This window comes from Strix uralensis, chromosome 21, assembly GCF_047716275.1.
Source record: "Strix uralensis isolate ZFMK-TIS-50842 chromosome 21, bStrUra1, whole genome shotgun sequence".
In the NCBI taxonomy this organism is placed as follows: Eukaryota; Metazoa; Chordata; class Aves; order Strigiformes; family Strigidae; genus Strix; species Strix uralensis.
In genome coordinates this window covers 4,685,864-4,703,141 of record NC_133992.1, presented here as the reverse complement: position 1 = coordinate 4,703,141, position 17,278 = coordinate 4,685,864, and the positions used below count along the sequence as shown (strand labels likewise).

At 48.1% G+C, this 17,278-nt stretch overlaps 1 pseudogene; it reads right to left on the bottom strand.

Moving 5' to 3' along the window:
- Positions 1–2,751: 2,751 nt before the first annotated feature.
- Positions 2,752–16,323, bottom strand: LOC141952991 (CMP-N-acetylneuraminate-beta-galactosamide-alpha-2,3-sialyltransferase 4-like; annotated as a pseudogene).
- Positions 16,324–17,278: the final 955 nt, after the last annotated feature.

Here is a 17,278-nt window from a genome sequence, read left to right as displayed (position 1 = left end):
AAACACGCTGTGCTTAGAAGGAGTGTAATTGCCATTCCGCAGCCCTGAGAAAGGTGGATTTACCACCTCAGACCGATGGTAGCTTTTGCTACTGAAGCAACAATAGGACTAATTCTCTTTTTCTTTCCCCCTCCATTACATCCTTATTATGGTATCTCATAGCCTAATTTACATATGTTTTGTATTACTGTGGCTTTGCCTTATCCTACTTATTCCACCTCCTTTCCTCCAGTTCTCTTGATAATAAGTCTGCTGCAGGGCAAGGATTTATTCAGACTATCAAACACGAAAGGTGTGCAGGGCACGGAGGACTGCAGATCTCAGACTTTTTAAACTGGACACAAGAACGGTTGATTTGGGGATTCAGTGCCACCACCAAAGCATGGTTAAGTACTAAGCACCTACCACATTGCTCCGACACTCTGGGAAAGTTTGAAACAAGAGCCAGCTGTAATGAATCATGGTTACCTGGAGAGATTACAGAACCCTGTTTTGAGGGAAAAACCAGTCAGATCTTAAACATAGGAGCAAAAAAGCTGTGTAGCAGACCTGCTTGCTGCAAGTAGAGAGCACTGCCAGAGGCAGTGACCAATGATAAGACTCTCGAGCCTCATGTTTATGGTTTCACTACCATGACTTGACACTACATGACAGGAAAATGTTGCAACAACTGTGGCAGAAAGTGCAGACACAGCTCCTGCAAGCCCTGGTGAAGTTCTTGTATACACATTATGTACAGAGAAAATGTAAACCATCTCCTGGGGTTAGTTCATAGCATGCTTTATACATCAGCTTTTAGACATCAAGATTTTTATGCCATTTAACTCTACCAGGAGAAGGACATAGAATATTAATTGTCCACGTAGTTGAGAGCCCACTTCAATTACTTACAAAGCAATAAATTCCAAAAGAGTGGTCAAGCCAGATCCAAATACATATTTACACACATTTGGAACACCATATTTTTGGAATCCGCAAAACCTGTGTGGCTATTGTGTGCTATTTAGAAAGCAAAGACTTCCGTACGGAGTAAAACCTAAAGTCAGTGTTTAGCTGATAAAGAGGGATTTATTAAACCACCCTTTTTCTCCCAAGCTCAGTTCAGTTCTGTTTGCATGTGCAAGATGAGGTCATCCCCTTTTAGCCTTCAAGTAACCTTTCTCAAACTGAGCTGGACAAGGGCCTCCATTTCTTCCACCAGTCTCCCAGGGCAAGGCAGCTTTGTGGGAGTTTTGTCAGCATTTCTTTGGCCATGAGTTGCATGCACGAACCAGGACAAAACCACTTCAGTTCTAATGGAGGAGGAACCAGGCTGGCAAAAAGTGAATAACAGTGGGAGCAACGTCAAGGGCATTTAACACTTTGCAGATCATGAGAGATCGGGCATTATGGAAAGCTCTCAGGAAGCAGGGCTGAGATACTAGAAGAGAAGTTACCCAGGAAAAGGAGTGACACAAAGAGCACAGCAAGTGCCCTGAAAGCCTGACCACAGTGAAGGGGAGGGAGGAAGGGAATGGGAGGGAAAGCAGAAGTTTCACGTCCTGTGGAAACAGCAGTTACATGAGTACTCTACTAATGCTCCCACACGCCAAATGCTGCTGCTGTAAGACACATGTGGCCTGATGTAAGTTAAGCCAACTCCAGTCTTAGAGTTTTCCCTCTAATAGCCATGCAGGAGCCTTCTTCCTAACCAGCACCTGGCTGAGAAGGCTGCAGCAGAGTGGTCATACCAGCATAGCATCAGATTGTAACTTCATCATTGTAGGTTCTTTCGGGTAGAGGCAACATTTTGGTGAGGCAGCAACTGAGGTGAACCCATGATGATAACAGGCCAGGAAGCAACGAGGGAGTAAAGAAGGGAAAACATGACATAGCTGCACCCTGGAGGGAAGCAGTAGAGAATGAGAAGATGTGGCCCCAGAGGTGGAATGCGGACGTGAGCCAGCCACAGATAAGTGGGGGTTTAAGGTGGCTTCTTAACTGTGGAGGATCCTCAGCACACTAAGTAGACTTGGCTTCATGCTTAGAACAAGCTGGAAGAGACATGGAAAGCTCCAGACAGCATGCTGAGGAAAAAGAGGTGGGGGGGGGGGGGAAGAGGGATTCCTTGGGGTCATAAAGCCACAATAAGATCTCAGAGGAGATGCTAAGGTAATTCTCACCCATCCTGATCAGAAATCCCCCTCCCACAAGACAGTGCCAACTCCTTGAAACCAAAACCGCATTTATTCTCAAACAGAACAATGAAAGAAACATTTCTTGCTTCCTACAGACATTAATATTTCCCAACAATTAGCAAGACACTGAAATCTCTGAGTGTTCAACCTGGCCCTTTTCCAAAGTGATGGGTATGACTCTCTCACTCCAATCTGTTTAGGAAGGAGTTTGAAATCCCATGGCAGGTATTGCACCCTCACCCCTCCCTTTCTCAGGGGCTGAGGGCCATCTTAGCATCTCAGTTTGGTGCTTTTCACAAATAACTGATGAGCACAGGATGGCTGTTGACAAAAAAGGAGAGGATTACCCAAGGCAGAAGGGTTGTGCAACACTCCACCCTGCACCACAGCAGTCAGCGGTGGAAACCAGAGGCCAACAGAGGAAAGGGCAAGTGTTCTGAACCTCAGGGATTCATCTCCCACCCCACATGCAACAGGACCAACTATGACCTGCTCAAAACAACCTGAAACAAGGGCAAAGCCCAGCTGGGATCATCAGTGGTGTCTGGAGGGGACAGTAAGCAGCACAGCCTTCTCAGCAGTTCTGGGCCTGGAAGGAAGGGCTGGCTATGTCACCAATCACCCCCCACTTGATCATTTTCAGCCAGTTCCTCTCAGCGGTGATATTGTGCCAAAAGAGCTGCAGGGACAAGAGAGGCAAAGTTATAGATTATTCCTTACAGTGCCCCTCACCCTGACCAAAATGCACCGGATCCTGCCCAACCCAACTTTGCCTGCAGCCACTTGCAGGACTTCCACTGCACAGGGCCCTCATCACCAAACTAGGACAGATGAAAGGCGCCCTGAAGGTGCCAGCGTCTGTGCCCAAGCTGCTCTCTGAGAACAAAGCATATCCCAACATGTTCCCCTGGCATGTCCCAGCAGGAACTTCCATGGGTAACACCAGCAATAGCTACCAGAGCTCTCAGCTGCTTGACTCCCAGCTTTGACCAGTAGGTTCCCCTATAGAGAACACCTTAGTTTGAAGGGGAGGTATTTTCTACCTCTTTTTTCCGTGAGTGACCCATATTGTAATAATATATTGGCATAGAATTGTCACGGTTGCCAGGGTAACCAAAGCCTGCAATATTGACCTCTTGGCACATATGGAGGGCTAAGTTCAAAGCACTGATTCCCATGGTGCCATATCTCTAGGAAGGGAAAGGAGAGAACATCTGTTTAGGATTTCAAACTCATACGTTTACAATACTGACACCAGCAACAACTTTGCAGCTGGGACCAGTAGCTTCTTCCACACTCAATATAGCAAAAAAATACATAAATAAAATAGAACAGGTGCACAGACAGCACTCTCAAAACTCAAACGGGAACATCTCATGAAAAGGGGCTGCAGAAGATCAGGGCTCATGAACATACAACCTCTGGGTTGATAAAACATAGAGCTCCATGGAAATCAAAAAGCTTTGAATGAAAGAAATCAGCACACTTTTTAACATCCATGACAGAGTCTATACAAGGTCTCTGCATCTCTTTCTTTTCCATGTGCCTCTGTGTGTATTCCCTGCTGGCAGCCCTCATGTGATACCTCACTTTTAATCCACGCATTAAATTCCTGTCCCTGGTCTGTGTGCTACAAAACTGCCTTCTGCTCACGTAAAGCTAACATGACCAAGTACAACTCAAACGCTGCCTTAAAAGCCTTGTGACTGAGCAGCACAGCCACCACACTCTGGTCCCCCAAGCCGCCCAGGCACTTTGCACTCCTCACCTGGATTGTCCCACTTTGCACTTTCCAAACATTTTAGCAGGGAAACGTACTTTTTTTTACAGCATTGCTTCAGCAGTCAGGAGGCTTGGCATTTAATCTCAACACCAGCCAAGAGTCAGTGCATGACCTTGGACAAGGTTATTTTACCATACCAGGCCTTCAAGCTTCTTCTGCATTTGTTGCAGATTATAAACATCCTAGTAGTGCCTGGCAGGCTTAAAGTTAATTAAAGATTGGACAACACCATCACAAAGATCGTCAGGACCAAAGATAAAGTATCATTAGATTCATTAATGAAATAATCCTCCATCGTGCAGTGAAGGGGAAAACTGTGCTCCAGAAGCAGTGGGCATAACAGCCAGCCTCAGGCCAGAGATCTGTGAGAACAGAGTGTTTTAAGGAATGCCAACCAAAATTCCTCCCATTTTACACGAGCTAATTATTAGTAATGGTCTTCAGACAGGGAAAGCACAGGAACATGTGTGAAATGGTTTATATGGACAGCTGCTTGTCACTAGAGAACCAGGTTTTCTGAGGTCTAGAACTAGAGACAGAAATGTAACTCTAAAAAGGGATTTGAATGCAAAATGGCAAGAGGTGATGGGGCAGACTGGAATGAGAATAACACTGCAGTGCACTGGGGAAAAGTCTTCCTTTTCTGGGTAGGAGCAGGGCTCTCAACCTGAAGCACCATGCTATAGGAAAAGACTGCATTTACTAGGGGTAGGGACTAGCTGATCTAATGAAAAAGTTTTCCTTCCCCTTGCATGGCACTGAAGCAGTAAGGTATAAGGGAAGACACAGGACACTGATGCTCTACTCTCCAGTTGCAGTATCACACCCTACTTACACATCCAGCTGCAGTAGTTTGTACATCGCTTCATAGGTGACATACGGGTTGAGAATTCATAGCTGGGAGACATTCCTGTTCCACTCCTGGGGGGGGGGCTGGTGCCAAAACCCCACCTTCATCTGTAGGAGAAAGGCAGAGAGATACCTGGCACACGCCCATGCGCACCAGACAGTGCCATGATAAAGATCCCTGGGTTAGCTGTGGTCTACTGCTCTGGCTGGGTGCTCAGAGGGACTCAGGAGAGTCTGGAGGAGCAAAGGATCTCCTGGTCTTTTCCACTTATTCCCATACACCCATCTCCAATGTGGCTGAGACAGGGGTCTTTCTAATTAGTGAAAAATAAGGTCTCAGGTGCATTATGCAGCTCATTAAATATTTGAAAGATACACGATTATCAGAGCTACTGAACCACAAATAACCTGGTTTCAACCTTCCCTTGTTAAAGACATCTCACCTTATTCCTTGTTTTCAGTATTACTTCCCTCAGCCAGAGGAAACCCAGGGGCTTGAATGGGACAAACACCATCAGTGTATCATTGCCATTGTTTTCCAGAGGGTTGGGCAGAGCTGATTCAGGGAAGAAAAGATGGATCCTGGTTCTCTCACCCATATCCTTCTTGTGCTCTTTTACTGCAGCATCATTTAATCTGAGAACCAAAGCCAGAATTTGTCCAGTTTCAGTATCACTTGTTCCCAGCCATGGAGGCAGCTGTGTGCTGTCAGATACATGCCTGGCTGCAGGAACTCACTTGAGGGCGCTGACACACAGTATGGCCCAAGCTGGCAGCCTGGTTCCACCATATGGGGCACCTCACACAGGCACACTAATAGTTCCTCCCTTGTAATAAAAAGGCAGACAACCACTATTTTTCAGACAAGAAAGCGAAGCACAGAGAAATTAAATTACTTCCTCAAGTCAGAGTAAAAATGCATGTAGTCCTGTAGCACTGGGACTGCCTGCCACTCCACTGAGCTGGAGATGGCTGTCTAGCTCCCGAGGACAGCATCTCTGTATGAGTGGTACAAATTCTGGCTCCTGCAGTGCCTGTGCTTGGCCATGAACTGCAAGGAAGTTATTTTTGATTACCTGAGCTGATGCATCCTAGAAGTTATGTTTGCCAGGTGATAAAGTCACATTCACATTATCACTCCTCAGTCCCCATTTAACTGGTAAGGCTTTAGTAAGGATTCAGTACCTTATGATAAAGTGGTGAGAGTCAATCATTTTCCCAAAGTGTTGGCCATGGATGGAGTAACCATTGCTGACCACAATGCACCTTTGGCACCATATACTGGCAAAAGAATAGATTGCAAGAGATGAAGCCCTTCTCTGACAAGTATCTCCACCAGGTTACACCAGGATCCCCTGAGGCCCTTTTTGATGTTCCCGTGTAACTCCTGAGGTGGCATCAGAGGAGGGAAGCCCTGACTAGTAGGACTCCAGCTGTATCCTAGATAGATGGGTCTTATCTTAGCGACCACAAGGCAATTCAGTGCCATTGACGTACCAGTAAAATTGGGACAGATCTCTAGTTAGCCAGAGGACACAAGATGCTAAAGAAATTGAGAGAATGTTGTGTGGATACCCAGCAGACCAGTAACCAGGAAGGTGAACCTTTGCTTAAGGCATGAAGCATGCAGCAGAGAGGCCACAGAATGATTCTTCTAAATGAATGAGGGGAAAGAAGAAAGGCCCAAATGAAAGTGTTTGCCAACAGCTGCCATAGTCTACTTCACTTTCTGCTCTCCATGAATGTGGGTAGGCAGAACTGAGGGAGGCACCCAACTTTCTAAGCCCTGGACTGTCACATTTGGGATGGAGTTAGAGAAGAGAAAATAGATGGGACGGAGCAATACTGAGAACAGACATCAGGGTATGACAGCAGTTAAACGGAGGGAGCTACGATCTAGCAGCTTAAGTTTATCAGTACAAGAGTTGCTTGAAAGGACTTTAATAAGGAGAGAAACAGAAACCTACTGAGAGAGGAGATGAACAGCGACAGGAGTGAGAGGCAGAGAGGGCTGTGAAGTTGAGCACTAAGAGAGAGAACTTTGAGTTGCTGCAGAAACCAGGGCTCCCAACCCAACTGTCACTTCCCTCACCCAACACCCATCTCCAGCCCAGCCTCATACCAGCAAAGGATCCAGGCAACTCTTGCTGAGGAAGAAGCTGCAATGTGGTAAAAGCAGAGAGAACTGGAAGACAAAAAGTTAGAGTCATCTTCAGGGAAGAAACGTGACCCCACCACTGACAATGGGCTAACTCTCCTTTTTCTTCTGCTCTAAAGAGATAGTTTTCATACTTTCATAATATGCCAGGACATTTTACGTGGGAGAGCCTGCTCAAACACCACTCTTGTCACATCCATCTGTCCAAACTGAGGCATTTTTCCACATAAAAGGCATGCACTTTATGACCAGCACTACCAGCAACTGAAGCTGGTCTGTAGTACCTCACACTGAAAAAGGCAAAAGGCACTGACCCACTCAGTATCTTCTCTCCATTGGCATTTGGTGACTTCCATAATGGTTCCTGCTCCATCCACAAGACCATTGCTGTCAGCCTTCCCCATTCCATCCCTCCTGGCACAGCTGGAGCCTGGAGTTAAAGTACTGCCCTCTTGCTCCATCACCACCATCATGGTCTATGACCTCCTCTCAAAGGCATGCCATCCAGTCAGCCCAGATTACCCCTGGTGCACTCTGGTGCCCAGCTGTATTTCCATCTCCTCTGCAGCATTCAAGGCTGCCCCATAAGGTTCTCCAGCTGCACAGTGTCCATCCAAGACACGACAACACTGAGGGAAGAGCACTGCAATACCTGAGTTCTGCAGCCCGAAAGGCAGTTTATGGAACCACAGAACTTTTTCAAGCGCTCTTCTAAAAAGTCTGTCCATGAGTGAGTGTAAAGATTTGCTGGTCAGGAAAGGCTTCCAGTGAGATTCAAACCTACCAAGAGAGATTCAGAGAGGCAGCAGTTTAGGGGTGAGTGGAGCAGTCACAGCAGTGTCAGACACAGGGACTAGGGCAGCTGAAGCAGGCTGCATAATGAAGTGCTTTGGAAAGCTACTGAGCTACCCTGAGATACTTCCCAGAAATGACCCACATCTTTTAAATACAGTCCTTGCTGCTGTTTTTAACTCAACATCTGAGCAGCAAAATCTCATTTCTCTTCAGTTCTGGCCCCCACTTCCTCTCCCTTTTGCATCACTCCTCTTTCTGTACATGTTTGCAGAATGCTTATTCATCCTTTAATTGTTTATCCACTAGAGGAGACAGGGGCAGAATCCCAGTTACGTTTCCAATTTCATTTATTCATTCATTTAATAACAAAGCTCATGACACCCATGACAAAGCCTCGCTGCACACTGATCAGTTCAACAGCACATCTTTTCCTCTCTGATTGTCCTTCAGAGGACATTTTACGCACGCATCTGTATCGCATCATTCTGCTGGCCTATTGACTGACTTGTGATGGTGTCAAGATGCCACTGTGCAACAGTTAGCTGAACTTAGCTCTATTTCCCTTCCTGCATATCTGCACATGTACCCTAGGCTGCCAGTCTCCACCCATCAGCAGCCACTGAGACACTGAATCATCTCTCAAAAAAAATTCCCCAAACAAATGAGACATGGCTAACAAACCTTCCAAGAAAAGGCTTTCTCCACACAAACCGTCTCTGGCAAGCGCCAAGATGCTTCCTGTGGAAGAAACAAGGTTCGTTTCCTATAAGTCTTTCCTAAGGCTTTCAGAGTGTGGCCTGAGAATTAGTGATAGTCCAGGAGGTCTCTTAAAGAGGTCTACAAACGTAGGGTTTTGAGCTTGTGTCCATGTTGTCCTGTCTCCCAGCTCCTGACCACTTTGGTCCCCTGAACAGCCAGTCCCCACCCCCCCACCCCCAGTCTCGAGCACGTAAAAGGCTCCTTTACACAGAGGAATTTAGGTGGAAACAGATGGAGAGCTAATGCAAAAGTTATGTCAAGCTGTTCAGGACCTTGAACAGCTTGAGTTTTAGAAAATCATTGGCCTCAGGTAAGCCTCATTCGTTCCTCCGGATAGAGACAGGCAAGGAACAGCACTGTGGGATGTCCACAAGGCACTCTGGAAGTGACTGTCAGCACTGGGGAATCTCTGCTGGAGTCTAGCTAAGACATCTCCAGGCTCACCGATGGTGCTTCATCCTGCTACTTTTCTGTCTGCCCTGCCTTCAAGTCACTGCCAGACAGAACAACAGTCCTCCAAGTCCCCAGATTCACATTACTGGGTGAGCTGTTTCTCACCCAGGTTTTATCCTGGGAGCATGGTTGTCTCTTCTTTCCACAATAAAGAATTGTGCCCCACCTCTAAGACAATGTAGCACTGAGGTGAGAAAAGGGAAGGAGAAAAGGTAACTTACTCAATGTGACTTTCATGTGAGTTCATCACAGAGTAGTACAGGCTCTGCACGCACGGACCTGCAGAGGCAATGGAGAGGTTGACACAGGGGCAGCACCCCCCGGCCGCAGCACCACAGCTGGGACCACCCCACTGCGCAGCCCACAGGACCTCTCCCCGCCGCCAGCACCTCCCGAGCCCCTGCAGCCATCAGACCTGCAGACGAGCAGACCCTGTTTCAGAGTTTGGAGCCTCCAAGTGGCTGTATTTGAGTTAGCCCCTTGCTAGACAAAATTAAACGGGGCCTTCTTGTGATGAACCCTAGGAAATGCAGCATCCTTTTCCCAGCAGATAAGGACACTTGATCGCAAGCTCAAGCCTCACAGCGCTCCAGCAATCACTCACATCAATCTGTAAAATGACACGATGGCAGTGCACAGAGGGGAGGATTGACCATGGCACTCCCTGAGCCGGTCAAGCCCTCAGCCCCTCGACATGGTCCCCATGAGGCTGGCCTGGCCCCAAAGCCTGGCTCCCTTTCCCTGTCACCCGCAGCCCTCCTGGCCGTGCCCGCTGCTGGGGTGAGCTGTGGAGTCCCACATAGACGGCGTGGGCTCCCTCGCTCCTTCCTCTCCAAAGCTGTCAGCTGACTGCTCCTCGGGATGTCACAGGGAACCGTGAGGGCCATCAAACAGGCCCTGTTGCACAAAGTGATCCGTTATCCCACAAACAGGCAGTAGGATACAGCTGCAACCCACACTGTGGTTCTTGGGTACAAAGCCCAGAGGACAAAAGCCCTTGCTGAGATCAGCAGAGGCTCACGACAATAAGAAGAAATGTACATGCAGGAGAAATCCTCCCAGGCTGAAATCAAGAGGTTCATGCCAGAGAAAAGATTACCCAAAAGCAGTTCCGTAACACGGACGATAGCTTGTCTGAGCAGCTCTTCACCTTGATCAAGGTGCTGTGCTGATTTAAAGCATGGGCTCAGCTCACACCGAGTGCCCTGCTCTGCACAGGTGAATTTGGGACTGCAGATGCAGAAGGGAAAAAGTCCTCCATCATTTGCACCCATCTAAATAAAATGACACTGTTCGCATCTTGGTCATTAAGCAGCAGCAACTTTCTGTGACAACTAACCAGCCTTTCAATGATGGTATGAAATTAGAATTGGGTTTCTTTTACTCTTGGAGGGAGATCACAAGCAGTTACATATGCTCGTACAGGCACTGTTTCCTGGGTCTCTCCTGAACCTCCTACACACACCACAGAGGCTTTCATCAGTTGATTACTTCTGGGCTGCTATGCATACATGAGACAGGTAAACACCCACCTCTGGGCCCTAATCCTGCAAAGATCGCAGCAGCATTTATCAGAGGGTGACTGCTAGACCTCACACACACACAGAGGACATTAATCTGTGTATCACAGAAGCACATTAACCCTGCTCTAGCCTCCCACAGCCTCGTGCACACATATCACAAGGGATGCAGGTCTTGCACGGATGTTTGCAAATATTAACACCTTTGAGAGAAGTTATTCCTCATTTGCCCTTGCTGCAGAGGCAGCATATTGGGTGGGCATAGGGGAAAATTCACTTTACAATCATGCAAAACAACAAAAAGATTTTTACACTTTGGGAAACAAGTCACCTTTTAGATACTTTTCTACTCTCCACACCCCCAAAGACATCCAAGATAACTTGATTTTCTAAAAATACACACAAAACAGGCACAGTTAAAGCCTCTCTGGAGAAGCCCAGCTTTGCTAGTGACAAATGAGAGTGCAAAGCCTGTGCACAGAAGAGCTGCATATGGTGGGGCCATTTGCAGAAGGGGGCTCAGCATTTGGGAAACACAACTGCTGGAGCAATCAACATGCAGCTAAGAAAGGACACGGTGCCTAGGGCCTGTGCTCCCATTGCTGATGCCATGTAAGTCCTCCCCATCTCAGTCTGTGGGGACACACAGCAGGGCTGTGTGTGTTTGATTTACTGAAACGTATCTCCTGCCTCCTCTCTTCTGCCACTTCCCGTTTTGGGGTCTCTCCAAGTGAAGACGTCAGTGGCCAGGAGGGTGCCCTCTTCCTGTACAGCCCCAGCTCAGCAAGACCCTAGGGCAGGGGGACACAGCAGTGAATGGTGGCTGGGAGAGAGCAGGGCTCAGCATGCATTGAGGTTTTCTTACCTACACAGAGCAGGATCACCAGCTTTTTCCACTGAAAGAAGGTAAAGAGTCGTCTCCCTGCTCCAGATCTGGCACTCATGCTGTCTGAACGCACATCCTGCAAAACAGTAGAGACAACACCAGTCAAAAACAGGGCTGACAAACTTTCACCTGGCACTTTTGCAGAGACAGGCAAGCTGAGTGCCTGTCCTGCAAGCCTAGATTTTCCAATGCCATGCCTCCATCCCTACAGCACTGCTCCCCCCCTGCTCTGTCTGATGACCCACAAGACCCCCGTAGACAAAGGAGAGCAGCTGTGTTGGGTCAAGCCCTTCTCTCACTGTTTTGCTGGGTGCTCCAGCCAGTCAAGGCAGTAGATAAGCACTCAAACTCCCTGTCAGCTTAGGCAGGTCCCACCCATACCCTGAGCCCCAGACACAGGCTCTGAACCAGAACCATCAATCAGGATCAGTGCAGCTCATCCCACCAGCTGCACAGGACCCATGGTCACAGCCAGCATATCCAGTCAGCACTGGAGGCACCTACCCGCTTTCCCAGGGACGTTTCCTTCTCACAACCCCACAGTTTGTTCCTCCAACAAGGGAAAAGAGAGCCCCGCAAAGTACCGCTTTGACTGCCAAGAATAAAGTCCTGTGATCAATCCTTGTAAGCCATGGAGTTTGTAGTGTTTAGGTGTCTGAGTTTGACTGACAGCCTTAATTATATAGGTACAGCGTCACAGCTCAAAGAGACAATTGCTGGTTCAGGCTGGTGAAAAACAGTAATAATGTGCTCCTGCCTTAGAGGGATGGTGCAGAAAGTGAGAGCTCAGTTTACCCATCTGATGGTGATCATCTAATTATCCTCAATGAGCTAGATACAAATCCCAGCTTAGCAGGGGGAAGCATGTTGTGATACTCCGAATCCACCCTCTTCCCCCTACACCCTGGCCTGGAAAAAGACCTTTACAAGGGTGATTAATTCATTCAAACAGGTCCTTCTGCTCATTACCACCCAGCTGGAGCACCGCTGCCCTCTGAAACCCAGGGCTGGCAGCTGCTGCTCCCCATGGCCATGCCAAGGAGCTCCAGTGATCCCCCAGCTGTGGGCACTACCTGCAGTGCATCAGGGCTGGCCTTAAATGGGAAGCCCTGGTAGGCTGGTATGCTTTGGGAAGGCAATGTGGTTTTTGGGGTAGATGGATGTACTTTAGGGGAAGGGTATTAAGAATGTTTCCCAGAAAGATCTTAAGACAGGTGTATAGAGGGAGCTAGTTCATCTCTTCTGGCTGCAGACCTAGTGTGGGCATGAGAGGGGGTTGAGTAGGTGCCCTTCACAGGCTGCTTCCTCTGCTTAAAAATACAAGGGAAGACTTCTCTTACCACCTTTCCTGCAGGCAAGCCCTGGAGACTCACACTGAAGTCTTACTTATAAATGGCATCTCCCTTTCTCCTGCTCTGTTTTCAGTCTCTAACTAGACTTAGGGAGAAAATCTTCAGGTCTGAGCAGTTATTTTGTACTTGCAAGTTCCCATCCCTCTCATCTGTCCCTGGAGTTAATATCAGCCTGGAACATTTAGGAGTTTCTTGCTGTTTGCTGCTCCTGTGCTTTCCCTGGGGGCAAGCTGAAGCCAGGGGAGGGAGAGCAGGTACAAGGAGTCCCATAATCAGATACAGCAACCACAGGGATTGATTTAACATTTTGCTCTTAAGTGAAGGAAAGAGGCAGGATCAAGGTAGGTAGAAGATCCTATTTCCTCCTTCTTCTCTAGACACGATCATCTGAAATGAAGCTATTCCATCTGTCCTGCACCCAGACTGGAGCAGGAGCTGTAGGAGGTGGAGGACAAGCAGTCTGAGAAAAGGTCTCTTGTTGCTTGACAGAAATGCAACTGGGTTTCTTCATGCAGCTGAGGCTTTCACCAGCACCTCCCTCCTTGCATTGAGCAAAATAGTCCCCAAAGCCTGTGTGCATATATGCAAAATGTGTCCTGGCTGCCAAAGATCTTCATCTGCCCATTTTGACTTTTCACAAGCCTTTTAGGAGTCTTTCCACAGAGGCTTTTTCTTTTTCTGTGTGATGTTTTTTCTCTCTTTCATTTTAATTAAAGTATTTGTCTCCGCAGCAGGAAATGTAAACTATGCAGCAGGCAATCTTGATATATATTTTAAAAGAGGAAAAAATATTTAGCAAAGCTATTATCTTCAGATATGCACAGCAGCAATCACTAGCCCTGTTCCTAGAACCCAGAAAAATCAAAGAAAAAAGGGAAAAGAGGGATGCTATTCCTTAAAAACTAAAAAAAAGTGCTGAACAAGTTTGTGCCTAGAAATGAAGGGTCAGATTTTTGGCAAAGAAAAAAACCATTCCTTTTAGCAAAATGCAGGAGCTTTTCCCGAAGAAACTCCAAGAGCTGAGGAGTATCTGAACTCTTTTGAAAATCTGCTCAGTATTCTCACTGAAGAAGGGCTAGCTGCTAAGTGCTAGTGAAAATCTCATTTTGTCTAAGTTTAATTGGAAGCTGAGTGCTGCTGAAGATGAGGTCTAGGTTGTGTGTGCTATATTCTGGGTTTGGAAATCAGCCCTTAGTGCCTGTGCTGTTCGCTGCTCTTGGCTGCACAGGTGATCTGAAGGGGAAGGGGCCAATTTACTATTCCATGCCTCAGTTTCCCCACTTGCAAAACAGATTATCACAGTTCAGGCTACAAAGCTAAAATCACTGTCACAGAGTAGCTATGATGAGTCCCTGCAGCAGACCAAGAATAACAGAAAAATACAACAGAGATGACACACTCTCCATTCTTCAGAGAGCAATTGATTAGTTGAGCTATACTGTGTTTTTTGTCCATCAGAGATTGCAAACTTGAAAAAAAAAATGGCCTAGAAAATGAAAATGCATTCTTGATGATTTTCTCTCCCTCTTCCCACACCAATCCCAGCCTCTGCCTCCCCTGCTCCAGAAAAAAAAAAAAAAAAAAATCATCAACTTCTCTAAATATTGTTTCTCTCACATCAGCCCAGCAGGAGAGGCAAAAATCAAATTATAACCACTGAAATAACCATCAAGCGGTTAAGTGCCAGGAGGGTGGGTGGAGACACTGGAACATTTTGCTTTAGGTTTCAAAAAAAAAAAATCTATCTTTATTAAAATAAACAAGTGCAAAAGAAGAAACAGAAAGAAAATCAATCAGCTGCCTTTACAACAGGGAGATATCAAGCAAAGAGTGCTCCATAGAGACGGACGAGAGCTGCAGGAACCAGACCCCATTCTCTCCTTCTCTCTTGGAAGAGGTTTTTCTTCCCTCCTCTCCTGATTCTGTGCTTTCTCTCCTGGATATATGTCTTGTTGGTTATGGAAAAGTCCTAGAGAGAACTTTTTCCTACGGGGACAACAGGAGGAGGGAAAACAGAGCCATCCACCTTGTGTCCACCAGATAATTCAAGACAACCTCTATGAAGGGGATCATACTGTTTTTGATACCTACAGGATCTGGCAGTAATTTGGGCAGAACTTGCTGAGTTTATGCCTCTTCAATTCTTTGTAGATAAGAACAGATAAATGCCAGGATTGTCACATCCAGATATTTTTACAGAGTTTCTCTCCTGCAGGGATTATTTCAGGAAAAAGCGTGTGCTATATGGAAATGCTGTTGCAGCCTTTCTGTTCGTCTCTATGGCTCTCCCTGGTTTTTGGCTAGAGGATCGGTAACTTCAGGAACCAGCAAACTAACAAATCTGCTCGCTCTCTTCCAAAACCCAGATGCCAGCCAACAGGATATTATCATGCAAAACCTGCACCAGGATTTGATTCCAACCGGTGTGTATTTGAAGACCATCCCTCTGCCTGTGTGAGCTCGGGAGGTGAAGCCAGACGATGTGGCAGCAACAGGGTCTGAGCAAGCCCAGGGCACGGGCAGCTTTCCCCAGTGCACCCAGGCAGATGCATTTGGGTCACATTGGCTTACAGGCACTACTGCCCAAATTAGCCCTATACCCACCTGTCTTGCTGCCTGGCTAAGCACAGCTGGTCTCTTTGGGGAAGGATTGTTTGGGCCTATGCAGAGAAGGGAATAATCTCAGGTATGCCAAGACCAGGGACCCCGCCATGTACAGCTGTGAGGAACCACTGCAAAAAGCATCTGTTGTGCGTTTTGGAAGATGCCAGCTCATGAACACATGCTCAGGCCCATGTTGCAGCACTATATGTGCTTGTGTCTCCTCTGGTCCCGAGGAGCTGGGGCGATCCCGCGGTGGCAGCCAGCAGCTTGGACTCAAGGCTTTGCCCGAGTTGGGGACAGCAGAGCACTGGGCATCACCATCCCCAAAACCTCCCTCCACACCTTGTCCCTGGAAAGCCACCGCACCTGCAGCAGCTTCAGCTTCACCTCCACGGAGGGGTTAATAATCCAGTTGAGTTGCAGAGGAGGCTGAGGCGGTTTCACGCTCCTGCAGTGCCATCATGTGCTTTAGGTATGCACTGCAGAGACACTCCTGCCTAGCAAAACTTGCAGGGGCCAAGGAAGAAGAGGAACGGGCTAGCAAAACCTCAGTGTCCCTGGGGGTCCCTGGAGGTGGCATGTCCCGGCTCCCAGCACTGACCACCAGGAGTGGGAAGCCCTGCAGCCACCACCACCACATGCACACCGAGAGGCAGTCGCAGGGCTGCCCGGTGCCGTGATGCTCTCTGAGCAACCGAATGTTTCATCAGTCTTAAATGTCCTTCAGCACAGGACTGAAATCAGCCCCATATCCTATGGAGCTGTTGAAGGCTACAGAGATCTCAGCGGGGAATAGCAGAAGATCCCCCAGCAAAGGAGCCATAGAGTGGAAAAATGGGGATTTTGCCCTCTATTTCACCTGGAAAATTCCCCATCCTGGAGATTTCCCAGCAGGCCCTTCTCACTGCTTAATAAACCCTGCTCCAGCCATGGCAGGTCCTCAGCTCCTGTCAGCGGGCACTGTGCTGCGTTGTTAAGTGAATCCATGGGAGTGAGCGCTCATTAACAACACCTGAAAATGGCATCACGGTGCCTTGAGAGCACCTATGGTGACAGCTTCAAAGTGCCCCGATCAGTGACGGCAGCAGCAACTGGCAAGTGCAACATGGTCTCCTGCCACCTCGGGGGACCTGGGAAGGGGACGTCCGGCAGCAGAGCTGGGGACAGAGGATCCCTGCACCATGCACAGCATGAGGAGGGCAGGGCACATGACTGGCAGCACTCGCTGTCACTGCATTCCCTTTGCTTGCTGCTGTCTGACTCCCCGGTGGGAAAAGACACCTTGTGATGCTGCAGCCATGTCTCTTGGCAGCCAAACCCTGTTTGCATCTTCTCTGTGGTCCGCATGGGTCCTGCCCCTCCACAGGGCTATCACTGTCCTTGCATGGCCTGTTGCTTCTTCCCATTCCCCTAGTCCCCTCCAAGGCATGACTCCAAAATAAACCTTCCTTTGGTCCTCATGTTTTCTCCCATTGTCTGATGACAGCTTTCCAGCCCGAAGCTTTGGCAATTCATCCTGCCCTCTGCAGCTCTGGCCTTTCTTCCCCCTGACAAGCAGCAAGATACACAAGCAGGCCCTGAAGCCTAACCAAGCCCTAGCTTATTCTGCAAGGAAAAAATGAGCATGGGAAAAATGAGCGATTGCAAGGGAAAAATGAGCTAATGCAAAAAAAACCCCAACCATTGGGGGCAGAAGCCCTGCAGGGCAGGTAGAAGAGGATGGATCTATGTGCACTGTCAGGCTCAGGGAGAGAGGATGGCTCTCACAGCCCTGGGGTACGCACATGCTTTGCAACATCTCCCCAGCTTGTGGTCCAGCCTGGCACAAGCAGAGGGGAAGACGTGCATGTCAGGAGGTCCTGGTTTCCCCTCCAGTGTCCCCTGTTCTGGAGCTGGAGCCCAAAGCTCTTGCAGCTCTTCCTGACTGTCTGCCTGCACAACG